This window comes from Sorex araneus, chromosome 1, assembly GCF_027595985.1.
Source record: "Sorex araneus isolate mSorAra2 chromosome 1, mSorAra2.pri, whole genome shotgun sequence".
Lineage (NCBI taxonomy): Eukaryota > Metazoa > Chordata > Mammalia > Eulipotyphla > Soricidae > Sorex > Sorex araneus.
The window spans coordinates 206,264,165-206,291,771 of record NC_073302.1 but is presented as its reverse complement, the minus strand read 5'-3'; the positions used below and the strand labels follow the sequence as shown (position 1 = coordinate 206,291,771).

Sequence of the window (27,607 nt, the reverse complement as noted above, 5' to 3'; positions counted from 1 at the left end):
GGAGTATCCGGCACCAACTGGAGTGATGCCTAAGCACTTCTGGGTGTGCACCCCTGCCCCCCCAAATAGATTAAAAAGAAAGTTAAAAGCATCATCCCTGGAGCCAGGGAGGTATTTCACCAGGCCGTGTGCATGTGCTAAACTCTGAGTTCAATCTTTATTCAGTCTTCAACACTGCCTGACTCCGTGTTGAGCAAGATCTAATACTAGTAGTGCCCTCAGGCCTCCTAAGCCCGGCATAGGGGTGGGCAACAAATAAAAAGAAATAGTAAAATGAAATCCCCACTCCTAACTGTGTTATTCTTTTCTATGAGATGAATCATGAAAGTATTTCAAAGGCTTCGGACTATGCTTATCCTTACCTATATTTTGCAAGTTTGAGGTAGTAATCTTCTGTTCTATCCGGATAAGAAGAAAGTGGGCTGAGATATGCTCTATACATAGCTAGGTGGCCTGTGGCTGAGTTGTACTCAGCTGTGCATTGGTCACCTAAGAAGTAGAAGTTGAAGAAATCTGAAGTCCAAGGAGGATGACTGAGCCAGACATGAAGATGGATAAAGATGGGGCAGCTGGTTTTTTTTGTTTGTTTGTTTTTTTTGGGGGGGCGGTAAACCTGGATAGAAAGTGGAGCTGTTGGGATATTTTCCACTTTTAATCTCAACTTCTCATCATGCTCATTGCTGATTTATCAACCATTGACTAATGACCAGATTTTGACTAAGCCAGTTAACTTCTTTGAACATCAGTTTCTGTAATTGTAAAATGATTCTACAAAATCAGCACTTTCAGAACAGGCTCTACCAGAGAAGCTGGCTTATATTTGGGAAACAATGGGTTAGATAGTGCCATTTCTTTAATTACAGGACTTTTCAGAAATTTCAATAAGTGATTGTTGGCTCAGTCTGAAAGGAGGGGTCCTATTCAATGAACCCCACATCTGTTTGACATTGGAACCCTTTTTGCATACTCCTCTTGAGGTCCAGTGTTATAAGCACAGGGTTTTACTCATGACCCCTTTACACCTGAGAAATTTTGATGTGACCCTGGGTATAGAGGTTTATAAAACATGCATAAAGTAAGATATTTTATGATAAAAACACTTTTCTGTAGCACTGTCGTCCCAATGAATAAATTGTTGTTCATCCATTTGCCTTAAGCAGGCACCAGTAACGTCTCCATTGTGAGACTTGTTACTGCTTTTGCCATATCGAATATGCCAAGGGTAGCTTGTCAGGCTCTGCCATGTGGGTAGGATACTCTTGGTAGCTTGCCAGGCTCTCTGAGAAGGACGGAGGAATCGAACCTAGGTCGGCCATGTGCAAGGCAAACGCCCTATCTACTGTGCTATCGCTCCAGTCATTTTATGATAAAAATGAAGAAAAATTGGGGAGTGCTCCCAAAGGTACTCAGGAGGTCTGGGAACCCCTCCTGGTGATTCTCGGCCAGCCCACTTGCAGTTCAATGCTAGGACCTGAGGCTGTGAGGATTTTACAGTCACCACCCTGGTAGTACTTAGGGCCTCAGGAGATGTACCCAGATGTACCAGTGATGCTTAGGGATCCATGCTGGGAATTGAACCAGGTTTAACTACATGCAAGGTATATACCTTAATCCTTTAGTTTCTCTCCTACCCTCTTGTAAAAATTTTATTTTAAAACATTCAGTGAACCCATGTAGGGGTTTATTTTTTTTTCCTTCTTTTTTTTGGTGGGTAGAGTAGCCCCAGCAATCTCAGGGGCTACTCCTGGCTCTGCACTCAGGAATTACTCCTGGTGGTTCTTGGGAGATCATATGGGATGCTGGGGATTGAACCTGGGTCGGCGGCATGCAAGGCAAATGCCCTACCCACTGTACTATCGCTTCAGGCTTCCCCACCCTGCCCCCGTCACTGTAGGGTTTTGATGCGCTCTTTAAGAATCTTGGTTTTAGATTCCATAAAGTCCCAGGAAGTCCTACTCATAGAATAAATTCTCAAACACACATACACACACACACACACACACCCTAAAAAATTGGAAATATTTTCATTAGTAGAGAAAATAAATTCCATTTCAGGAAACTTCTCAGAGAAGTGCATACTCCCTGTCTAACCAAAAGAAATATTTTCATTAATAGAGGAAATAAGTTTAAAAGATAACTTCTAAAAGACCCCAGTTTATTCTGAGGCATTCCTGAGCAAAGCAGTACAGTTACTGCAGAGTAATAGATAAAAGTATTGAATACATCCCAAATGTGCAGTTCTTCCCTTCATCTCTGTGATCACAGAAGACATGTATTACTCCTGGCTTCCTGACATCAGTCTTGGATTTTCTCTTTGGCTTCCTCCAGATCCACCTTCTCTTCATGGGGACCTGGTCAAAGCTGGAGGGAGTGGGGGGAGGGTGGATGAGCAGAGCACAGCGTGCTGAGGGCCAGGTCACACCTTCTCCTCTGAGGCAGCTCCCCATCTGAGACTGTTTTGGGTGAGGGTGAGGGGGTGTGGGGGACAGAGTTGTTCTCTGTCATCTCTTGGGTCAGAGGAGAAAGATTTATTGCGATCATTTTCCATATTATCACTGCAGTTCATGAGTGCTCTAAAATTAGAGTAATGTAAGTCTCTAGAGGTAAAGTATAGTTAATCTACAGCAGGTAATTTACTGTGGGCATTTTGGTTTGCTTTTTATGCTTTTAAAGAAATAATTTACTAGGTAACATTATTAGACTCTAACCTGAATGGGATAATATGCTTCCTTTTCCTATTAAATCTACATGTTATACTGTTTCTAAGGCTTATTTGTCTTTGCCTTTATTTCACATTTTATTATTTGATGTTTGGTTTTCCCTTTTGTTGTTGTGATGAGGTATGGGGAGTCCTAGCATATTTGGTTATGGTCACTGGAATACTTTGGTTGTGGTGTTTGTGGGGACAGGATGTCAGGTCACACCTTTTGTTATAGTGCCACAATTCCCAAGCAAAAATGCCACAAAGATCACAACCAGCACGAGAGGTGATTCCAGAGTGAACCTGGGGTTTCATGCCCGCAAGGCAGGCACTCTCTGACCGAACCTCATTCCTGGGCTCCAAAGTTGATTGTTTTTTAATTGAATCACCATGATATACAGTTACAAAGCCTTCATGATTGAGTTTCAGTCATAAAATAATCAAGCACCCATCCCTCCACCAGTGCACATTTTCCACCACCAATGTCCCCAGAATCCCTCCCGCCACCTGCACCCTACCCTACCCCTGTCTCTATGGCAGACAATTTCCTTCTTACTTTCTCTCTAATCAAAGTTGAATTTTGAAATGTATTGAACAATTAGTAATTTGTTTTTCCCAAGTGATGAAAGGTATTATGATACTGTTTTGTCTCAAAGATCTCATGGCTCCTTAGTCACATTGTGCCATATTCCTTCCCTTGTAATTCAGCTCTCTCATTCTAAGATGTCTATGATTTTCATCTTCTTTAAACCCATCAGCTGTGCCTTACTTCATCACTCACTGAAAGCCCTGAACAGTGTAGTTGCTCAGTAGATATTCAAAAAACAGTAATTCTTCCTTCTCATATCATCGCTGAATCAATAAACAAAGTAGCTAGTGAGTGATGCTGCCTAAAATGTTACTACTGCCATGCTAGTGAAATAACCATCATCTGGCATGCAATATTATTTTTACTTACAGCTAGAAGTACAGTGTTTAGTACCATGCATGTGACTCAGCAGTAGAGCTCATGTGTGAGATGTGTGGGACCCCAGGTTTAATCACCGGCACGCTGGGGAGGCAGGGGAATACAAGTTTTACAACTCGTGCATACTGCTAATTAGTGAAGAATGTTTATTTTCCTGTGTGTAAAGAGACACCAGTCAAGTTCAGTGAATTAAATTTAGAAGTCTGTGTATGGACTTCACAAAGCAGAGTAGATAGATTCATGTGATGGATTCTGAAAAGCTGCCGTTTGATGAACTTTGGAACCTGAATCCTCTCACGTAGCTCTGCATGTTTGCTGGGTCTGAGCCTAAGTGTGGTAAAACTACCAAGGAGGGTTAGTTTTGGCATGTTCCAGCAGTCCCCCTTTGGAATGCTCAATCATTTTATGGATGAAGGGTTTCCATAAAGCTTTCTGCAGAACCTTCAAGTGATCATCTGTGGAAAAGATTCTCATTTGCACTGGGTCTGTACTTGATGATGTTTTAAAGGCGACACATGGCTGTGTAGAAATGTCTTCCCAGACATTTCTCAGACTTATTAGCTAGAAAGTGTCCCTTGTTAAAAAGTTGGTTGCTTAGAGATGACAGGGCACCTTCCCTTCTCCTCTCAGTCAGGGGAAGGATTGGGTTTTCCTTTCTCTGTCTCATTCCCTGGTTTAAAAGTACCTAACAGACTGTTTTGGTGAGTGGTTTTCAGCTATCAAACTAAGAACTAATACTGGTCTGTCAGTATAAAAATGCTTGAACACAAAGTCATCACCAAAGCCATTGTTTATTAAAGTGGAGTTAATAAATAAAATCACAGGTCCATTTTTAGGATCAACCTAAAGGTAAAACAACTCAAATGACAGTTTAGGACTTGGCATTTAAATTGATTTTATTTGTTGTAATGTTATCCAACACACGATGGTATTAAGATTTCCTTTCCTTTCTCAGGCAGGTATTTTTGTCTTTTTTTGGCAGCACTTAAGAAACTGTCTCTTATTGGTGATTTTGAGAATTGTTCATACTTGAACAGAGATTATGAGCTTAAGTTTAAATAGCTTTGAAATCTTTTAAAAATAGTTACATCTCAATATTGCATCAACACTGTCTGCATTTAACATGTCCAACAATTTGAATGACCTAATATTTCACACTTGCCAATGCAAACATAGCAATAATCAGATAACAAGTACTTTTTTCTGGGTCTTATCCAAGGATATAGAAAGGAAGTATAGACATGGCAACTGTCTTCATGAAATCTGGAATTGACTTTTCTCTCTTTAAATATTTGAGGACCAGCTTATGGCCATTACAGTTCTAGGTAGAGACCCAATTATGAATAAGTAGGCAAAAGTCTCTAGGGATAAGGCATTGGTAAGACGGAAACCTCTCTTCTCACAGAGCTCACATTCTCAAGGGGTGGAGACAGAAAAGAAGGAAGCAAATAAGAAAATATGCAGAATGTTGGTGATAAGTGATTTGAGGAAATTAGACCGGGGAAGAGGTAAAGGGAACTTCAGAGATGGCTGGGAAGCAATTTTAAATATGGTGGTCATAGAAGAGCTCCGCTCCGAAGTTGTGGGTTGAACGCCTGGGGAAGGTATTGTGAGGGAGACGATGATGGGGACTGCTGCAGAAAGAGCCTTGTAGGCAGGTGCTGTAATGCCTGCCTTGCTGCTCTCAAAAACACAAGGAGAGCAATGATGGGGATGGAGTTAATCAGGGAACACTAAGGTATCATGGTCCATGGAGGCTATAGCAAAGATGTTGTCCTTCCTTCCTTCCTTCCTTCCTTCCTTCCTTCCTTCCTTCCTTCCTTCCTTCCTTCCTTCCTTCCTTCCTTCCTTCCTTCCTTCCTTCCTTCCTTCCTTCCTTCCTTCCTTCCTTCCTTCTGTTCATCTTTACTTTCTTTCCTTCCTTTTCTTCTTTCTCCTTCCCTCTCTTTCCGTTTAAGTTAAGTTGCAAAGCTGTTGGGAGACTTCATACTGAAGAATGATTGAACGTATGATTCAAAAGATCTGTAGCTACTGTGGAAATGAACTATAGGTGGGAGTTGCAATGAGGCTGTTGAAATAATCCAGATGTTGTTGGCCTAGAGCCAATGATTTATTGGAGGTGGTGGAAAGTTCCTTCCATGGCTATTTGGAAAGAGTGAAGAAGATGGTATTTACTATAGGGTGGGATGTGGATCGTGAGTGAGAAACCAGGGTCAAAGTTGCTCCCAAAGATTGGGGGATCAATAGTTATGGCTGAGGTGTAGGTTAGAAGGGAAGTAGGTAGCTTCAGATATGTTGGAAATGCTTCTCAGATTCTTCCATGTAGAGGTATGGAATTAGGTGGTTGGGACTGTGATTACGAATTCAGGGACTTTCAGAGAGGAGTGAAGAAGTAATTTGGGGAGGCTCGCTGTCTTGGTAGGAGTTAGGAAACAGGAGCAGATGCAGAATCAGACAGAGATCAGAGCAGCATGTCAGAACAGAATGAGGAAACAAAGTTGCCGTCGTTTGGTTTTTTGTTACTTGCTGCTGGTGCTGGAAGAAGCAGGACTTTGTGGGTTCGAAGAGGTGAGAAGGTGAGGATGTGGCACTGCAGATCAGTCAGCTCTGGAAGGTGGGCCTTTGGATTGGAATACACTAGAGTTCAGCGCCACAGTCTCCCAGAAGAGAGGTAGGAAGGGGAAGTCCACTTGGGTTATGATAGAATATTCTCACACATATGATGGGGCAGGGTTTCTGATCTTTGTTCACTCTACTTCCTAGCATCATAATATGCAAATAATAAGACACCATGGGCCCATTAAAATCCCTAACATTTGCAGACACTTTGCTAACAGCTTTCCTCCTTATCCTTGCAGCTGGTACCGCCTTATATTTTGTAGAAACTTAAAACTGACATGTGGGGAATTTTAATACATATTTTATCAAAACAGATGTTTCACAGACTTTATGGACTATGAGGAGGTCATCTAATCTTTCAGAAAGCAGCCTGGAATTTGAATTCTGTTCCTCTCCTAATTTTATGTACTCCAAACTTACTATGTGGGAAATTTGAAATTTATTAGCAACTTTTTCATGTTATGGGGTTTTTAGAGAGACAGCAATTTAAGTAAATCTGAAAAATAAATTATATGCTGTTCTACCTAGAGACAGACTATTGAATAACTTTACTTGCATGGTGATAAATCTAAGACACATAGATATTTTTACTCTTTTATTGGAACTTTGGAGTCATATATTACAAAGGGAAAAAATCTCTCCTGCATTCTTTTCTGATATAAAGTGATAATTAAAACAAAATGAACTTCATAAAACAGTACAAAGAATGCCAACTTTAGAACAAATGTTTAGAGAAAATTTGTCTTTACTTTGCACCAGAATCTACAATGAGAATCGAGTCGCATTTTTATTTTGTGTAAAACTTTCATCAGGTGTTGTAGTAGGATGAGGACTTTGGCACAACTTCCTGAGATAAGAGCACAGGACTGGTTTCTCTGTTTTACTTAAGGAATGATCAAACACTCAAGGTGTCAGTGCTTTGGACAAACCAGATGTGACATTTTTTAAAATTTTATTTTATTTTTGTAAAATAGTTCACAATATTTGATTACACTTATTATTCAAACACCAATCCCATCACCATTACACCTTTCCACCACCATATTTTGGATGTTTCCATCCTGAACCCCAACCCCTGCCCCAAAGCAGAACCAAAATAATTTATTTTGTATTGTTTGTTGTGAATAAACTGCTGAAAATGCTCCACAAAACTTTCCTTATGGGAGAGTGTGTGAAGATTATTGTATTTTACCAGGGTTAAGTTAAACCCCACCTAAAGTGGAATATGAGTGGTATGAGGTATTGCGGTTGGTCACAAGGTCCAGGATTTCAGCTGCCAGGGCTGTGTCCCTTGGGGTGGGGAGAAGTCTCACCTGCCCCACTCCTGGGTGCCCCGATTGAAATGGCTGGGCATGGGTGGGGGGGGGGGAAGTATGGCATTTTTTAAACTGTAATACTTTCTATTGTCTTCTGTGCTGATATTTTCTTTATCTCCATTGGCCTGAATAACATGCGTGAGAAGCCTTGACATCAGTGACTATTGAGTTCTTCCCAGGTGGCTGGTGAAAGGAGGGATTTCTTTCTTTCTTCTTCCTTCCTTCCTTCCTTCCTTCCTTCCTTCCTTCCTTCCTTCCTTCCTTCCTTCCTTCCTTCCTTCCTTCCTTCCTTTCTTTCTTTCTTTCTTTCTTTCTTTCTTTCTTTCTTTCTTTCTTTCTTTCTTTCTCTTTCTTCTTTCTCTCTTTCTCTCTTTCTTTCTCTTTCTTTCCTTCTTTCTTTCTTTTTCTTTCCTTCTTTCTAGACAAACTTCTGTGCTTGCATTTCAGCCATATAATGGTCAAGTATCCATTCCTCCAAAGGTGCACATTTTCCACCACCAATGGTCCCAGCATCCCTCCCACCATCCCCACCCATTCCCCTCCCCCACCCCACCTCTGTAGCAGGGGATTCCCTTTTGCTCTCTCTCCTTTTGGGTGTTGTGGTTTGTAATAGGGGTACTAAGTGGCCATAATGTTTGGTCTATAGTCTGCCATTAGGGTGTGTCTCCCATCCCGAGCAGATCCTCCTAGCACCATTTACTTGGCTAACTGAACTGCCTTAACATATGCCTGAACATACCCCCAGTATGTGAGGCCAGCTTCTAAGCTGTGGAGTAACCCTCCCATTACTTATCTTTAATAATCTTGGTTGTTAGTCTCCCATTCTGTTACTTTGTATTTTACAAATGAGTGCAATTTTTCTATGTCAGTCCCTCTCTTTCTAACTCATTTCATTTAACATGATACTTTCCATGTTGATCCATCTATATGCAAATTTCATGACTTCATCTTTTTTTTTTTTTTTTCTTTTTGGGTCACACCCAGCGATGCTCAGGGGTTACTCCTGGCTTTGCACTCAGGAATTACTCCTGGCGGTGCTTGGGGGACCATATGGGATGCCGGGGATCAAACCCGGGTCGGCCGCGTGCAAGGCAAACGCCCTACCCGCTGTGCTATCGCTCCGGCCCCTGTGACTTCATCTTTTCTAACAGCTGCATAGTATTCCATTGTATAGATGTACCAGAGTTTCTTTACCCAATCATCAGTTCTCAGGCACTCGGGTTTTTTTTTTTTCCAGATCCTGGCTATTGTAAACAGTGCTCTTATTGTAGTAAACTGAATTTGAATTAACTCTAAGTGGCCCCCTGTGGCTAGTGTCTGCCCCCATGGGTAGCACGACCAAAGAGGATGTACTAGCCTGGGTTTTCTGGAGCAGAGAGTATGCAGAAGTCCACCATGGCCTGGCTGGAGCTTCTCTAGCACTGTTGGGAGCATCCTTGGCCAATCTTTCATTTGGTGACCCAGAGCCTGAAATCACTTTGAGAGCACGTGTTACTGAATGTAGTAGAACACTGTGCCCCACTTGCCTCCTATCCTGGAGAAGGATAAAATAAAGGGAGAATGCAATGAAATGAGGCAACTGTTGGGGTCTCTAAAGACCCTTTAATTAAAAAAAATTTTTTGTTAAAGAGCCATGATTTACAAAATTTTGTTAAAGAGCCATGACTTAGGCATATAATAATTCAACAGCAATCCCTCCATCAGTGTCAACTTCCCTCCACCGGTGTTCCCAGATTCCCTCCCCACCCCACCCTGAACTCCATGCCTGCCTGTCAACTTGAGAGTTGCATTACAAAGTTTCAGTGGTTGCACTTAGATGTCATGTTTTCATTCTCTTGAATCTGTGTTTTGAATATGTGGCTATACCACTCACTCATATCACCTGTATAATTAATGAAAGCCCTGATGCCTGTCCACCCTTACTTCTCATCCTCTGCTTTCCCTCCTTTGTCTTTCTGTCTGTAAAGATCCTTTTCTAAGGTGCTCTCCCTCTTAAAGCCTTTATTCCAGTTTAACATTTAAATGGGGATTGCCATGCGGTGCCAGGGATTTGAACCAGGGTCAGTACCTTTTGCAGCTGGTTGCAAGGCAAGCGCCTTACCTCATGTGCTATCTCTATGAGAGACAAAGGTTTCGCTGCCTAGTTATGCAGAGCATCTGAAGAAGGAGAAATGCTTGGAGAGGATTGGACAGTGATGGGGATGATGCCCAGTTGGATGGTGACTGGTGATCTGCAGGCTCTATGGAGACTCAGTCTTTAGAGGAAAAAGCAGGGACACATCGGGACACATCGGGCTTTCTGGCTCCCTTGTCAATAGAAGTGTGTTTCCCCCCTCACTTTCCTTTCTGATGCCAGTGCTGCTATGACCAGGGGTCACACACGTTTGGTTGTGATGTTTGAGCATCTGGTTGTGCAGCTCACATACTCAGCTGTGGTGCTTCCTGGGGGGATCACATATGTCACACATGTGTTCCCCGCAAAGTGTTTCAGTGTGTCTGGTTGTAGTTGCTGGGGTCTAGATTCACATGCTCCCCCTTGGGTCACGCTTCTAACCAGAGTGTTTGCACAGCCTCTGCCACAGTGCTTAGCAAAGTTCACACGACTTGGTTGTAGCTCCAGAGACTGCACATTCTTGTGCACTGCTGGGATGGGGGAGGCAACTGCAGGAATTGATCTCAGCGTGTGTGGGTGGAATGGGGGCTCAAGCTCAGTCTCTTACCATTGAGCCATACCTCCTCAGAGCCACCCAGGCAAAGCCCTGTCAATAACATGTTACTAGTACCCAGACACGTCTTTGTTGCCATGTGGTGCATTGGCTGCTTTCACACAGCAGTAGGAGGGGAAAGATGGGGTTGCATGTGAGAGGACCATAGGGTCCACAAAGCCCAAGATACTAAGCCAAAGCACTCTCTGTCCTTTAAAGAAAAGCTTTTAGAGTCTCATGAGCACTGGATCCTTGACATATACGATTATTGAGGCAGGGGGGGAATTGCAGCAAGTGTAAAGAAAGATTCCTGCCAGAGCTGATGTTCAGTGGGAAAGCAAAGGAACCTTGCTGGACCTGCCAGTGGAGACCGTTACATACGACCACTGGCTCAAGGTCGTTGAGGCTCAAGAGCTCAAGGTTATTGAGGCAGTGCTCCCAGGAGGCAGTGAGCAGACTCCCTCCCTCCCTCCCTCCCTCCCTCCCTCCCTCCCTTCCTTCCTTCTTCAGAGCTCTAGTGTAGACGATTCCAAATTCTTCTCTGCCTGTTCTTGGAAAAGTGAGCTCAGAGCCTGGAAGGAGCCAGTGGCATTTGGATGGTAACTTTACTAGTATGGAAATGCTCATTAAGTTCGGTGTTTATAATTGAGTTTTATGCAGTTATTTTATTTTAAGTCTGATGGGCTCACCTAGACACACTTAGAATTTATTCCTGTGTTTGACTTAATTGTAGGATATAAGAAATGATTGTTCCAAAATGAACACCTCACTGTATTTGCTGGAGCCGCAGCCCCAAGTGTTAAGGATGGAAGAAACATTACTATTCATGCCTTTTTAATTGATTAGCCTTTAAGGCTTCTGAAAGCCTTTAAAAGTTGTTTTGTCAACATTAGACCAGCTGCTGTGTAATTATGGAGGCTCTTTTTGCAGTTAAATTCTTTTAATAACGTGTTCAATCTGCCGATGCCGAAGTGCTTTGAACCTGTGATATATACTACAGAGAGCTTTTGTTTTTACTTACAGATGGTTGGTGCCATTTCTGGGCAAGTCTGTAGAATTTCCACAGAAATTTTCAAGATGAATTACTTCAAGAAGGGAGGCAAATGAATGTGAACATCAGGTTACCCCTCCCCCCATCAAGGTTGTTCCTATGTGACTTGAATTTTGTACTTGGCTCATCCCAGCCTGAAATGCTCGTTTCAAACAAACCAAACTAAAACCATTCTCCACCTTGAAATCTTTCTTTCAGGCTCTTTTCTGTCCCTCTCCCGCTTGTAAATTAGAAATTGCTGGCTCCGTCAGATGATGGCAAAAGCAGTGGGGCTTGTGATAAAAATTGCAGCTTGATGGGGAAACATCTTCTCTGCAGAAGCCAAAACTTTGCTCAGAAAAAAATCGAATGTGACTTTATTTTTTAAAATTAATTAATTTATTTTTTAATTAGTGAATCACCGTGGGGGGTACAGTTACAGATTTACACATTTTTGTGCTTGTGTTTCCCTCATACAATGTTCGAGAACCCCATCCCTCCACCAGTGTCCATTGTCCACCCAGTGTCCCTCCCACCCCCCAATCCCATCTCCCCCACCCTACCCCGCCTTTATGGCAGGGTATTCCCTTTTGGTCTCTCTCTCCAATTGGGTGTTGTGGTTTACAATAGGGGTATTGAGTGGCCATCATGTTCAGTCTCTAGTCTACTTTCAGCACACATCTCCCTTCCCGAGCAGGATCTCCAACCACATTTTACTTGGTGTTCCCTTCTTCATCTGAGCTGCCTTTTCCCCCAGCATGTGAGGCCAGCTTCCAAGCCATGGAGCCAACCTCCTGGTACTTATTTCTACTATTCTTGTCGAATGGGACTTTAGTGGTGCTTTTTTGCTATTCTTTAAAAAGGGAGTTCTCGAACTCTGGCATGAGATTGGTAAATGGGATAGGGATGGGTTTCTGTGAGAAAGGTACAAACAGAATGTTTGTGGCTTTTTCTTTCCTTTTTTCTTCTCTCTGCCACTCCCCATCACATGAATCTATTTGATGCAGATTTTCTCTGACAGGTCTCACTGGTGCACCAGGGAGGTAGGAGGTGGGGCGGGGATATGACTGGCTGTGGGGAGAGATGGCTCAAGAGCTCATTAAGCTGGTTAGGGGACTTTGGATGTTCCTGGGAAAGGAAGAACCATTTAAACTAGAGGTGCAGAGCTCCAGCACCCCAGAAGAACCTGCATGGGGCTGTGGCTCTATGACCCTTTGCTCCAGTTTTTTTTTTTTTGACCAGGAAAAAAAGGCAATTTTTACTTAGGTGTTCCCTTAATTGTTACAAAGTTATTTCTCGTGATAAAATTGTCAACTGAAATTGTTAAATTAGACAATTATTAAATGGAATAGTTTTAAAAGTATCAGAGAAATTTCCTGATCAGAGAATTTCAAAGCAAAAAGAGAAGAAAAAAAAATCCACAAATAATAAAAACTTGGTAACTCAGGGCCAGAGCAATAATACAGCAGGTAGGTAAAAGAAAATTGGTAACTTGTTCAGAAAACAGAGCCATTTGATTTAAACAAAAGGACATGTGAGAAATTATAAAACAAAAATTTACTTTTAATAGGCTTACTTATCACTAGGAGATGCAGGGATGGTTTAACATCCGGAAATCAATCAACATAATCCATCATATCAACAAAAGTAAAGATAAAAACCATATGATCATATCAATAGATACAGAGAAAGCATTTGACAAGATTCAACATCCGTTCATGATGAAAACTCTCACCAAAATGGGTTTTGGAGGAACTTTCCTCAAGGTAGTCGAAGCCATCTACTACAAGCCTATGGCAAGCATTATCCACAATGGAGAAAAACTAAGGGCCTTTCCTCTAAGATCAGGCACAAGACAAGGATGCCCACTCTCACCACTTCTCTTCAATATAGTACTGGAAGTACTTGCTCCAGTTTTTATGAAGGAATGCATCCAGGCGAGAAAAGTCTGGAATGTGTCCAGCAGCCACTGACACTCACCTTTTCCTTCTGTTTTGTGCTTTCAAGGCTCTTTTACTTGGTGAAAAAGCCAGTGTGTTTCAAGTTTGAGTAGTGGCTGAGACATATTAACCATTTGCAAAATCTAGAGAACCATCAGCTGTTGGCACATTGGACTGGTTTATATCACAGCAGGGCCCATATGCTTAATGGCATGACCAAGGGGTTTGCCTTAGGGGGTCTAGGCCCCTGAGAATTGAGGAGAGGAGTGAGGAAACTAAGGCATGGAGACATAGAGTGTATTACCAACTGGCCATTGAGGCACTGTTGTGAAGAGAGCTAGAATTTGTTGAATGAAAGGTTGCCTAAATTGTATTTTTATCACTGTGGGACAAAACACATTTCTGGTAAGTGGCTTAGTCTTTTCAGTTGATCAGAGCTTTTTTTATATTGCAGACTGCTAGAACAGTCTACATGGCTGAGGTCATGAACACTAGCATGTCTCAGTGTTCTAGCTCAAAAATAGAAGGAGTCAGGGAGAGATGGCTTAAAAGGCTGGAGGGCCTACTTTGCACATGGGAATTGGGGTTTGAGCTCTGCACCGCATGATCTCCTGAGCACTGGGCGTAGCCTGTGAGTGTCATTGGATGTGCTCAAAAACCAAAGCAAACAAGGAAACATAAAACTGTATTACTGTCATTGTCCATTTTGTATGACGTTATCTTTTTCTAATAATACACATAATTCATGTGGATGAATATTATAGCAATTTAATCTACCTTAATGTATCAATTCTTCATGTATCAATTCTAATTCCTTTCCTGGATCCCACTCTTCTAATCAATTTCTTTTTTTTTTGCTTTTTGGGTCACACCCAGCGATGCTCAGGGGTTATTCTTGGCTTTGCACTTAGGAATTACTCCTGGCAGTGCTTGGGGGACCATACGGGATGCCGGGGATTGAACCCGGGTCGGCCGCGTGCAAGGTAAACACCCTACCCGCTGTGCTATCGCTCCGGCCCCTCTTCTAATCAATTTTATCCCATAAATATTTTATATGTTTTAGCACTCCATGCTAATTATATTTGCATCCTGAAAGCTTTGATTAAGGTTTTGGAAAATTATATACTTTCACAACTTCTCTGAGGGCTACAAATTGTTTTTGTTATTCCCCCACTATAATTTCACGTTATCTCAAGATCACATCGAATTAGGGAGAGGAGATACTGGCCTAAACCTCTGGTGCTAAGAAAAGATCTTCATACATATGTGCATAAAGGTATAACCTGTTCACAGTGGACCCCACCATCTTTTAAGACAAAGGATTTGTGTGCATTTAGCTGGCTGAATGTCATGGAGGTCTTCTCACACTAGTTACCTTCTAAATTTCCTAATCTGTTTGAAAGTATAATTCAGGCATACGATCTTTTCATGATTGGGGCTGGAGCAATAGTACAGAGGCAGGGCATTTGCCTTGCACACAGCAGACCTGGGTTTGATCCCAGCATCCCATATGGTTCCCCCAGCACTGCCAGGAGTAATTCCTGAGTGCAGAGCCAGAAGTAACCCCTGAGCATTGCTGGGTGTGACCCAAAAAGCAATAAATAAATAAATAAATAAATATTTTCATTGTTTTCATCTTGTATTTAGACTAAAGCAACAAAGACACAAATCAAATGAACTGAGACGAATTTTCTATAGGATTATCTTATGAGCAAGAGAGAAAGGATAGTTTTTCTTGTTCCTAACTTGTTGTATTAGGACCCTCTGTAAGGATTGACTAGTCTTTGTGATCTTAACGACCAGTACAGTTTTATAGTGATGGGCTGTGCTGTCCCTACCTTACATCAGTAAGTGCAGGATAATTGTAGGAAGAGACAGAGAGTGGAACTGCTGGAAGACCAAGGCTATGGAATGATTCACTAGAAGGGACTTGAATGCATTCAATACTCTGTCCCTATCTCTTGATTTCTTCAGCTTTGTTGATTTAATTCTTCCTTCCTACAGGCCAGGTGGGAGGATGATTTCATTTGCACACCATGTAGATTATGCTTCCATGTAGGACTGCTACGTACTCTCTCTAGTCCCGGAGTCAGCAGTGCTAGGGAAGAGAGCTGATTGGCTCAGATTAGGACAAACATTTACTCCGACCAGTCGGCTCTGTCTGGGGATAGGACCACATTGTGCCTGTCACTGGTGAATCCTTTCTTGTGAATCATTAAATGATAATTCTAACGTAATTAATGTGGGCCAAAGAATCCTGATACGTGACATGCTTCCCTTCCCAAAACATGGACACACCATCTCATTCTTCCCGATGATGACTCTTGCAGGTTCTTGCCCTACCCCCCTCCCCACCCCCTGCCCCAGCCAAAAAAAAAATCCCCAGACGATCACTTTTCTGCATGCCATTGCTCTTCATGGTTTGGAAAAACATATGGAACTGGATATAATGTAGACAGGAAAAGAGTTCCTGAGTTGATGATTTAGAGCAGGTCTCCTTTGATTTTTTCCCCCATGAGTCCCAGTGATGCTCAACTTCCTTTTCATAATGCATGAAGAAGAGGCAGCTCAGAGAAGGCAAATGAAAAGGTCAAATGATGAAGCTCACAATCTACTTCTGGCCCCAGAGAGAATGCCCTTTTCTAAAGGCTAAATGTTTTCTCAGGATGAATAGATCAGTCACAAGGCCAAATTTCATGACTACCTTAGGAGGTATTTGCTTCTGTATGTATGTATAGTAGTTGGAGGAAATGTTCTTTTGGTTTTTCTTTATTTTTTCATTTATTTTTATTATGCCAATTAAGTTTTTACCCTTCTTTCTAGGCTAAGGAAGTTTTCCAAACCCACTTAAATTGTAACTCTTCAAAAATTTTCTGGGTTATCTATGTGTTCACAGAAATTTTGCTACAGAAATAGGAATCTGCTCCCCCTAAGTTCATGGAGACAACCCACTTAGGATTCACTCCTGACAGCCATTATGTAGTAATGTATCCCCAAAAGAGTTGTGGTTTGCATCTAAATCTTGTATTTTCAGCTGTCTTGTTCCCACTCCGATTGGCATTTAACCATTGAATCCAGTTTTTCTACTAAAGAGAGCTTTATAAGCTTTATCTTCAAATGCCTGTATCACAACCTATGTTTGCATTATAATTGACACAGAGCAAGCACTTTTTTTTTTTTTTTGCTAGAAATGGCATTGTCTCCTTGGCTTGAGGGAGGATATGGATACACATTTACGTGACATTCCTTTTCAAATTAAGTGTAATGTGCTTCTTAGGGGAGCTCCAGAGGGGAACACATTAATAGCCACCTTACCTGGCACATGTTAACATGCTTACTTTACACCACTGGTGATCAGGTTCCCTGAGAGCTGTTTCTGTGGGCTTGTTGACTGATACGGTCATAAATGTAGCCCTGAAGGTAACACTGTAGCTGTTTCAGCACTGATGGAGCAAAAATAAATGCCCCACTCTTTCAGTTTTACAAATTATAATCCCAAAGCAGCATGCAATTTCAGGTGGTAATTGTTCAATTTCTAGTCTTTTCTAACATGAAAGAATAAAGGGAATTTTAAAATTAGTCAATTTTTTTCCTGATAAATGTTGTTGTTTGTTCTTTACCCCCTAAATTGTGGAAGATATTATTTGGCAAAATTTGTGCCACTCTACCAAAAAGTTAGAAGTTCTTACCTTTAATTTTTTTCTTTTTTTTGAATGATCCCTGGCAGTGCTCAGAGGGTACTCCTGGCTCTGCACTCAGAATTACTCCTGGAAGTGTTCTGGACACTCTGGAATGCCAGGGATCAATCCCAGATCAGCTGCGTGCTATATTATTGCTCCAGCTTCAACCTTTAATTTTTTTGTGTGAATAAACAAGATTGGTTTCTGGACCTATAAATGAATTTTTATTTGTTTGTATTTTGGACCACACTTGGCAGTGCTAGGGAGACCATGTGGGATGTTGAGGATCAAATCTGGGTCAGTGCATGCAAAGCAAGCTCCCTATCTGCTGTATCTCTCAGGCCCCAATACCTATAAATGAATTTAACAAAAGAAATGTATTTTGCCTTAGAAAGAATCGATCATACACTTACTGTTTCTTTTCCTTCTATTATATTCATTGATTCAGTCATTCAATCAATCAACATCTTTTAAGTATCTGACATGTTCAGAAACTAAAACTCTGCTAGGGAGACAGATGTGTGTAAAGAAGTGGTGATGGAAGTAACAGTGGGCCATCCAAGAGGGAGTGGTCCTTTCAGACCACAGACAGCTGTAGAAATGAGAGCTGAAAATGGGACATCTGGGCAAGATGGGTAACTTGGGGAAGACAGAAAGGATGAAGGAAGAATGTGGACCGAGACACAGCACAAAGAATAGGATTAATTAAGGAAAGTCATGTGTTTGAATATCATTAGGGTTCAGTGTTGAATGATGTTTGCAGCTGGATATGGGACTAAGCAAAGGTAGAATAGAAGCACAACGAAAGAGACAGATTGATATATAATTCTTCCTTAGCCAAACCTGTGTGTATGTACATACTTGTTAATGCTTGACTCTGGTACTACAATTTTTATTGAAGCACATCCAAGTGTGAGCCACCAGTGGTATGGGCCAGCATCAATGTATTTTACTGTTCATGTATGTGGGCATTATTCACATGTGTATGTATGTATACATATATATGTCCAACTAAGGAACACGAATTTTAATATGTGTTATTATCTTGCAACCTTTTTGTTATTAATCCCTAAATTTGAGAAGTATGTCTGTCAATTCAGAGAAATATAAGAATTTTTGAGGCATTTGGTACATTAATAATTTGTTAAATTCAAAAGATGATTATAATAAGATCCTACGTGTGCCGCACTGGGCTTCACAGTTGAACACTGAATGGAGTGTAGATAGGCCATGGAATAGAACTCAGCTATAAGAAAAGATGAAACCTTACATTTTGTTTCCATATGGATGGAATTCTTTTTTTAAGTGAAATAGGTCAGACAGAGAAAAGCATACTGAATGATCTCACACATAGAAACAAAGCAATGCCAAATAAGAAAAAACCCACAGATTCTGACTGAGGTAATCTAAGGGGTGTGTGTGTGTGTGTGTGTGTGTGTGTGTGTGTGTGTAAGGGTCTTATGGACTGTGTTTGAGGATTATTGTCACTTGGTGATGAGCATGATGTGGTAGCTTTGCACTCCTCAAACATAGAAACATGGACAGCTCTTTTTTTTTTTTTAATTTATTTATTTTTAATTAGAGAATCACCATGAGGGTACAGTTACAGATTTATACACTTTTGTGCTTATACTTCCCTCATACAAAGTTTGGGAACCCATCCCTTCACCAGTGCCCATTCTCCACCACCCGTAAACCCAGTGTCCTTCCCACCCTCCCCAATCCCATCTCCCCCCCACCCCACCCTGCCACTGTGGCAAGGCATTCCCTTCTGTTTTCTCTCTCTAATTAGCTGTTGTGGTTTGCAATAAAGGTGTTGAGTGGCCGCTGTGCTCAGTCTCTAGCCCTCATTCAGCCCGCAACTCCCTTCCCCCACATGGCCTTCGACTACAATGTAGTTGGTGATCGCTTCTCTGAGTTGACCTTTCCCCGGAACGTGAGGCCAGCCTCGAAGCCATGGAGTCAACCTCCTGGTACTTATTTCTACAGTTCTTGGGTGTTAGTCTCCCACTCTGTTATTCTATATACCATATATGAGTGCAATCTTTCTATGTCTGTCTCTCTCTTTCTGACTCATTTCACTCAGCATGAAACTTTTCATGCCCATCCACTTAACTACAAAATTCTTGACCTCCTTTTTTCTAACAGCTGCATAGTATTCCATTGTATAGATGTACCAAAGTTTCCTCAACCAGTCATCCGTTCTGGGGCATTCGGGTTTTTTCCAGATTCTGGCTATTGTAAACAGTGCTGCGATGAACATACATGTGCAGATGTGAAACATGGACAGCTCTTAAACTAAGAATACCTTCAGTAAATTAATTTTTATAAGAAACAGAAAAAATACAGGGCTGGAGCGATAGCACAGCGGGTAGGGCGTTTGCCTTGCACTCAGCAGACCCAGGTTCGATTCCCAGCATCCCATATGGTCCCTTGAGCACCACCAGGAGTGGTTTCTGAGTGCAGAGCCAGGAGTAACTACTGTGCATCGCCAGGTGTGACCCAAAAAGCAAAAGAAATAAAATAAAAATAAAAAAAGAAACAGAAAAAATACATACGTTTTATTCAATTCTTGAGCTCAGGTGATATGTAAAATTTTTCCTTGCTATTGTTGTGGACTGAATAAGGTTCCTCTGGAGATACATATGTTCTAATCCCTGGAACATGTGAGTGATACTTTACATAGCAGAAGAGATTTTGTAGATGTAATGAAATTAAGGAAACCAAGATGAGCAATTAGCCTGGTAATCCTGGTGAGTCCAGTGTAATCCTAGGGCCTTACTGGAGGGAGGCAGAGGATCAAGGGCAGAGAAAGTGCCGTGCTGAGGGATGCACGGGGAGAGAAGAGAGAACATACAGAAACAGTGGTTGGTGATGTGCTTCAAAGACAGAAAGCCGAGAAATATGTGGCCCCTAGGAAAAGCAATGCACAGATTTTCCCTTGGAGCCTCCAGAAGGAGCACAACATGCCAGCACTGAACTCTCGCCGGTGGGACTTCTTGGACCTCTTGCACACACCTTACCTCCAGATCTCTGAGTTAATACATTTGTGTTGTTTTAAACTCCGAGCATGTGGTATTTTGTTATAGCAAATATATGGTAATTTTTCATAGTGGGAAACTAATACATCCCTAACACACGCCTGACACACAGGACTCGGTCCCTATCCACACTTCACAGGGAGGGAACAGGTATATGGTATATTTTAATAATCTGCTCTAAATCACACTGTACACAAGGATAGCACTGGGAGTGAGCAAGCACTTAATCTCTATTTTGTCTAATTATTTGCTCTATTGTGTATACAGAATTGGCATGTGCTAACTCAGGAAGAATAAACCTAGGAGAGCTCAGTTTTTTTTTTTAATTGAATCACGGTGAGATAGACCCTTACAAAGCTGTTCATGATTAGGTTTCAGTCATACAGTGTTCCAACACCCATACCTCCATCAGTGTACATTTTCCAGCACCAGTGTCCCCAGTTCCCTCCCATCACACCCCCACCCCTATCCCCCAGCCTGCCTCTATGGCTTTCTCTCTCTCTCTCTCCTCTCTCTCTCTCTCTCTCTCTCTCTCTCTCTCTCTCTCTCTCTCTCTCTCTCTCCTCCCCCCTTTTGGGCATTGTGGTTTGCAATACATATACTGAAAGGTCATCAGGAATATCCCTTTACCTACTTTTAGCATTCAGTTCTTGTCAACATGATCACTTCCAGCTATTATTATCATATTGTTCCCTTCTCTATCTTACCTACCCTCTCCTGTACACACACTTGTGGTTGATTCCAATCATTGATCAGTTCTCCTAGCCTGTTTTCCTTGGCTGTGGATATTATAATTTGTGGTATACTACATACCACAAATGAATGCAGTCATTCTATATCTGTTCCTCTTCTTCTGACTCATTTCACTCAGCATGATACTCTCCATGTCCATTCATTAATAGGCAAATTTCATGGCTTCAGTTTTCCTAACAGCTGCTAAGTATTGCGTTGTGTAAATGTGCCATGGTTTCTTTATCCATTTGTCTGTTCTCAGGTACTCAGGTTGTCTCCAGATTTTGGCTCTTGTGAATAGTGCTGCAATGAACACAGGAGTGCAAATGGTATTTCTGCAGTGTGTTTTTGGGCCCCAAAGGTATATTCCCAGAAGTGGTATTGCTGGGTCAAATGGGAGCTCAATTTCTAGTCTTTTGAGGAATGTCCATATTGTTTTAGAAAAAGGCCGAGCCAGTCAGCATTCCCACCAACAGTGAAGGAGAGTCCTTTTCTCAGTTCACTTCGAATATTGATACCTTTGATGCAAGAGAAAGTGGCTGAGACCTGCTCTGAAGGAAATGTCTTAAGTCAGAAACACAGAAGTTTCTTTACTTAGTGCAGGAAAGAATTCAAGAGTGAGTTGGTAAAGACAAGTAGAATTTATTGGGCCAGAGAGTTGAGCTGAGCTCATGCTTTACATTCAAGAGACCTGGGCTCAATCCCATACCAAATGACCCCCTGAGCACCACTGGAAGTGACTTCTGCACACAGAGCTTGGAGGAACCATCATGCATCTTCCTTCACCCCTGAATAGAGAGGATTTACCAAGTAAGCGGTGAGCAGTGTAGCCCCACTTGTAAGTGGCATCCAGCTTTTTATTATCATCATTGGTTATAGATGAAACAAGGGGAGGTTTATGCATAAGTTTTCTGAGATATGAGAGGGTTTTTCCCAGGAACATGAAAGGTCTTTCAATTTCTTGTAAGGCTCTACAGAGGTTATCATAATAATTGTCAACTGTCACTGTGTAGGTAGCCATACCACTTACTATTGCAAACATGTTATAATCAGGATAGAATGAGGAAAAGTGGGTCAGCATGGTTGTCTTTGGACACTATGTTGGATTCCACTGGCTTTAGCAGATGTAAAACCACCTTCTGATATCTGGTGAAGAAGATTGTGCCAGCCTGATGTGAAGAATGGGTGTGAGACCATGTCCTACCAGTTCCTTGCCTCACCTTCAGTAATCAGTTGGGTCTGTAAATGCGAGCAATTCAGCTCACCTAGATCTGGCTTACCTGTGTTTGTCAGATCTTTTTCTGTTTATCCCAAGGGTTTAATGTGAAGTTCAAATGATCAGTAACATGGAAATGTTATGGAAAGTATGAAATAATCTATGAATGGTATACTACTTACTCATATATGTGGTAGCGTGTATAATCTCATTCAACATTGTTTTAATAGAATATTTATGAGAAGAAGGGGGAAAAACAGTTCTGGGCTAGAGATATAGTATATAGTGTTGTAGTGTTAAGATACTTGCCTTGCATGTGGCTCATCCTAGTTGACTCCTGACACTACACATGGTCCCTGAGCGCTGCTAAGAGTGACTCCAAAGCACAGAACCAGAAGTGAACTTTAAGTACTGCTGGGTATAGCCAAAAAGAAAAAGAAAAAGAAAATAATGAGCTTGGCTGTTAGCAACCTGCTTTTATCATGTATCATGATAATGCTATTTTGTTTGAAGTTGCAGTTTTCAAGGATCGATGGGACATACCCTAAGTGAGGACTTCCTGTGATGGTCTGTAGTTGCCCTGATGGGGGTCTCCTGGCTGATTAGCTCTGATGTCTGACTCATTTGGTAAGTAGGCTCTTAATAGTACTTGATAACTGCACTTGAATGAAGTGCTCTTTTGTGATTTTGGCTAAAAGAGTTCGCAGTTTACTCCCTCATAGAAAATTGAATTTTTCTTTCTTTCTCTTGCCCCCCTTAATTTATTTTTCTTCTCACAATGAATTCTTCTCATTACATCCCTGAGAGAACATTTCTATCTTATAGCCTGCAGGAAGATAAGACCTAGTGGGAACTTACATGATTTTAGCAGCTTTTCATTGGGTTTGGGAGAATAAGAGAACAATTAATCCCTTGAGAATTCTTGTCATTTGTAGTGTAGAATCTTAGGCCAATGATGAGTTGAAAATCCAGGGCAAGGGGGAGACCCCTGACTCACAAAGATTGGGTCTACAAAGAAAGCCAGCAAAGTGGAATTTACTCTTTGCTTCCCTGTTCTGATGTTGCCTGCAATCTTCCTTGTGCATTTTTGGTGCTTCAATTGGCAATTGTCTACCGTTTGATTTTGAGATTAGTTGAGATCACCAGGATGATGGAAGGCTGAGACCTAACCTGACCAGACCTGAACTGATTGGCAGGTTCTCAAAATTTTGAAATATTAATGAGCTGCCGTTTTGGTTGCGAGAACTCCAGACTTTTTGTAGCATCTTGTTTTGATTTATTGTTTCTTTTGTTTACCTGTCAGATATCCCAGCCTGTAACATAGGGCTTACAGAGCACAAGTGTTTCATGCATGTTCAAAGCAAGTCAAGTTGTTCTCACTGGCATAATGTACAGTCACCCAGTGCAAGCAACTGGCATTCTTATGTGTCCATTTTTGCTGCTCTTTCATTATTTGCCTGAGAGTGGTCATCAGACATAGGCTTACTTGAACAAGGGTTTGGATGTAAAACAATTAAAACCTAACAAAATTAAAGAAAATAATTTGGTACTTATGAACAGATTGCCTTCTTCAAAGACTAATTTGCCCTTCCAGAAGTAATGCATGAGAATGCTTATCTCACTGCAGCCTTGCCGTTGTTCTTATTCCATAAATATGTATGGCGTTCTCACAATCTTCCAGGCTCAGACATATTTCAGAAGTTTCCAGAAGTGCCCCAGGTGATTGGACATGTAGTCAGCTGAAGGCACGTAGATGAATGATAAGACGGGAGATTTTTCTCTCATCACTTTTCTGTGGTCTGAGTGTCTCTCACTATCTGCGGCAGCAGACTAAATCAGTCTCATGGTGTCATTCTTGTGTTGTTGTTTTCTAACCTAGACATGCTAATATTTCTAACGAGCAGTTCCTTCACACAGGCCTCCCCCTCTCGGAGGCAGTCATTCACAGTTGTGTCAACTGTCAGCTTCTCGATGCAGACCTCCACCCAGATGGTACTTCTGCTGGGTGGTTTACCTTCTACTGAGCAGCATCTTGCTTGCAAAGTGCTTTGCTAATATTATAATGGTCCTAATAACCTTGTAAGCTTGATAACTTCGTTCCTTTTACAGTGCCAGAAAAAGAACTCAGGTAATAAGTAGCACTTTGCCCCTCCAAACTGGCACAAGTAGTAATTGGGTGTTAGGAGCTGACTCAGTGCAGGTCTTCTAACTTTCAAGTTAGAGTATCTTCTGCCATGGCATCCTACCTTTGGCATTTCTCTAGTGTAGCTCCTGTTTTGACACATGGACCCAGTTATTAGAATGTTATGGGAGTTGATTTGGGGGGTTCAAAGGTTTCACTATACTTTTTAATTTGTCAAGTGTTCCTCAATAAAGCTGAAAAAAATCCTTGGATTTAGAGATAATACAGGGGTTAAGGCACTTGCCTCGAAGTTGGCCAGCCATGGTTTGATACTTGACCTCCATACAGTCTGTTGTGCACTGACAAGAGTAATATCTGAGCACAGAGATAGGAGTGGTCCCTGTAGGGTGTGCCTCTCCAAGTCCTAAAAATGAAAAGGTATAAAGGAACCCAGGTATTTAAACCTCTGGTGTGCCACATTTACTAATATCCTGTTGACCAAAGTTAGTCCCATGGCAGACTCCAGATTCAGAGAGAGAATATGACAGACTCTTGTGGCAGATGGGAGCTGAGAACCATGCCTCTAATTGCAGTCAGTCAATCAATCTCCCATGAGGTTTACACCAGCATGTACTTACCAAAACAGAGAATAAACCACTGGTACTGCTCCGTTAGATCTAGCCCTAAAGTCTTCATGTACTATGACTCTCTCATTCTCTTTCCTCCCTCTGCATTCATCTAGAATTCTTTTTTTTTTTTTCGGATCACACCTAGCAGTGTTCAGGGGTTATTCCTGGCTATGAACTTAGGAATTACTCCCAGTGGTATGCAGAAAACCATATGGTATGCTGGGAATGGACCCAGAGTCTGCCACATGCAAGAAAAGTGCCCTGCCCAGGTACTATTGCTCCAATGCCTGCATTCATTGGGAGTTCTACGTATCTAGAACAGTGTTCTTCATGTTGTCCCAAAAGTACAAAAACACTTTAATAGAATAGAAGGGCTTTATTGTCAAGAAAACAGCCATGCTTGGAAAATAATCTAACCAACAGAGGCTATAGAGCAAATTTTGAAGAGAAGAGGGAGGGTCCAGTTTTATGCATGGTAGACCTGTGGTGAGGTAAGAGTCTACATCTAGTCAGTAGTTTTCCAGAAACTTGTGCATATTTACAATAGGGAATATTTGCAATGGGGAATGATGGACAAGTACGGTGATTGCAGCTGAAGACCTACTGTACAGACTGCATTATCTTCACTGACCCAGTCAATGTGGACATTTTCTGGGATCCTAATTGGTGCAAAAGAGTTTGTAAGACTTTGTCTTGATTGGGGCTGGAGCAATAGTACAGAGGGTAAGGTATTTGCCTTGCAGGCAGTTGACCTGGGTTTGGTCCCCAACATCCCATAAAGTCTTTAGCACCACCAGTAGTAATTCCTGAGTGCTGAGCCAGGACTAACCTCTGAGCATTGCCAGGTGTGACCCCACAGCAACAAAGCAGAAGAACTTTGCCTTGACCCAACCAAAGTCAAATGTGGCTTATCGAGCGAGAGTTTGCCTAATCTCCCAAACTTCAATCCTCAGGACATTCTGTTTTGCTTTTAAAACCCTAACAAGTCTTCTAAGTTTGGTGGGAAAAGAGAAGGAGATTAAAGTTGTAAAAGTTTTAATTATTTGATTGCCTCAATTTCTTCCTTCATTATTCCCCCAACCCCTGGGACAAAAAATAATTCAATATAAATTCTTCCCAATTAAATAGAGAAATTAAATACAAAGATATATAATCTTATTGAGTAGAACTGAGCTTTGTAGCGGTACCAAATATTATGTCTAAATTGTTTTTGTTTTGCTGTCAAGTGATTTTTATCTTCTTGGGAGCTCAGAAATGCTTTCAGTAAATAAACCAAGATAGATGTCCGTAACCCTATAGACAGAGCAGAGAAGAACACTGTAGGATTTAACAGATGGAACTGTCATATGCAGTGGCATATATATGAAGTTGACATTACTGTTTAGCTGAAGGCAGTTTAGAAAGCTACAAACCAACTATTTGCCCAGTGTGGCAGTTTAGTATTAGGTGTGAACTGCTCATTATTTAAATAAGCATTCCACATAATCGAGTTACCTGGAATTTCAAGCTTGCCTTTGTGTGCCATAATATACTGTGCAGGTCATAAGGATTTTACCCACCGCTCACTTCCTGTCCCTTTTGTGAATTTAAATGGGTCTTATCTGCTTGCACCAGCTCTAGCCTGAACTTTGTCTTTTGATTGTCGTTTTTTGATTTGGGGCCACACTTAGTGGTGCTCAAGCTTGCTCCTGGCTCTGGACTCAGGGATCATTCCTGGTGGGGTTCAGGGGACCATAAGGGGTGAGGGAAATTGAACTTGAGTGGGCCACATACAAGGCAAGCACCTTAACCCTATGTACTCTCTGGATTCTTCTGAGCTGGATTTTGGGATTTAAATATTTCAGTTTTGTGGCGGTTCCCACTCAGAGCCCAACAAACTCCCCGTGGCGTACTCATATGCCAAAACCAGTGACAATGATGGGTCTCATTCCCCTGACCCTGAAAGAACCTGCAATGCGGCACCATTGGGAAGGATGAGTAAAGAGAGGCTTCTAAACTCTCAGGGCTAGGACAAATGGAGACGTTACTGGGCCCACTTGAGAAAATCGACAATCAATGGGATGATGATGATGATGATGAGTTTTGTGGCAGTTACACATGTTTCCATTTATAATGCTAGAGAAACCAATACTGGCATGTTCAGAGGCAGAAAAATACTGCGTTGGTTGATACGGGCTGTCCCATGCTGTGTTTGACTGACTGCTACCAACTCTGACATGCTCTTTTCAACCTTGGCACATACAGAATGTCAATAAGTGGGAATCAACAGCTCCAGGTAGCTCCTTTTTGTTTTTGCAGGGGAGTCATATCTAAGTGATTTGAGAGAGTGCCAGAGTTTATAAACGCAGAACCAAAACATAGAGCAAGGATGGCAGAAATGATCCCAGGCACAGAGCAGGGTTGGGAGGTGTGGTGGTGGGGTGGACAGTAACAGGTGGGCAGATGAGTAGAAGAAACAAAGCTTCATTTATTTGTATCGGTATTTTTAAGATTTAACACCCTAATTTTTTTTTTTGAAATCAGACAAGATTTTAAGTCATTTATCAGGGCTCATACTGTGCCTATTTATAGAAGTCAGAATAAAAGCAAATGAACCATGAATGCTAACATGCATCTAGCAAATTTAATAAGATTTAAAAGTTAAATAAACCAATGGAGCCTGAAGTTTTCTCCTGCGCCCCTTTACAAATTTTAACCTTGTTTCCTTTTTTTCTTTTACCCTTTCTTCATTTTACATAATTTCATGAATGTTCAGCCTTAGCTTTTGCATATTAAAATAGTTCGGAAGCTCATTTTTAGAGGGATTCTCATTAAACATTTTTTGGAAACTTTATGAAAGAACTGTGATTCACAAAGTTATTGATAGTTGAGTTTTAGATATAGTATCTCCAAGTCCCCTCCCACCCCAG

The 27,607-nt window shown here is 41.6% G+C and overlaps 1 protein-coding gene across 5 annotated transcripts in view; it reads left to right on the top strand.

The window, feature by feature from the left end:
• LYPD6 (LY6/PLAUR domain containing 6) overlaps positions 1-27,607 on the top strand; it is a 155,021-nt gene that overhangs the window by 10,977 nt on the left and 116,437 nt on the right. For 2 of the 5 annotated variants that reach the window (XM_055132816.1, XM_055132824.1), the window contains exon 2: positions 22,461-22,574. The exons of 1 other annotated variant lie outside the window; for it this stretch is intronic. The gene's annotated coding sequence lies outside the window, so the exon portion shown is untranslated. The remainder of the gene's footprint in view (positions 1-22,460; positions 22,575-27,607) is intronic. 2 more of the 5 variants (XM_055132832.1, XM_055132846.1) reach the window with 1 other exon arrangement.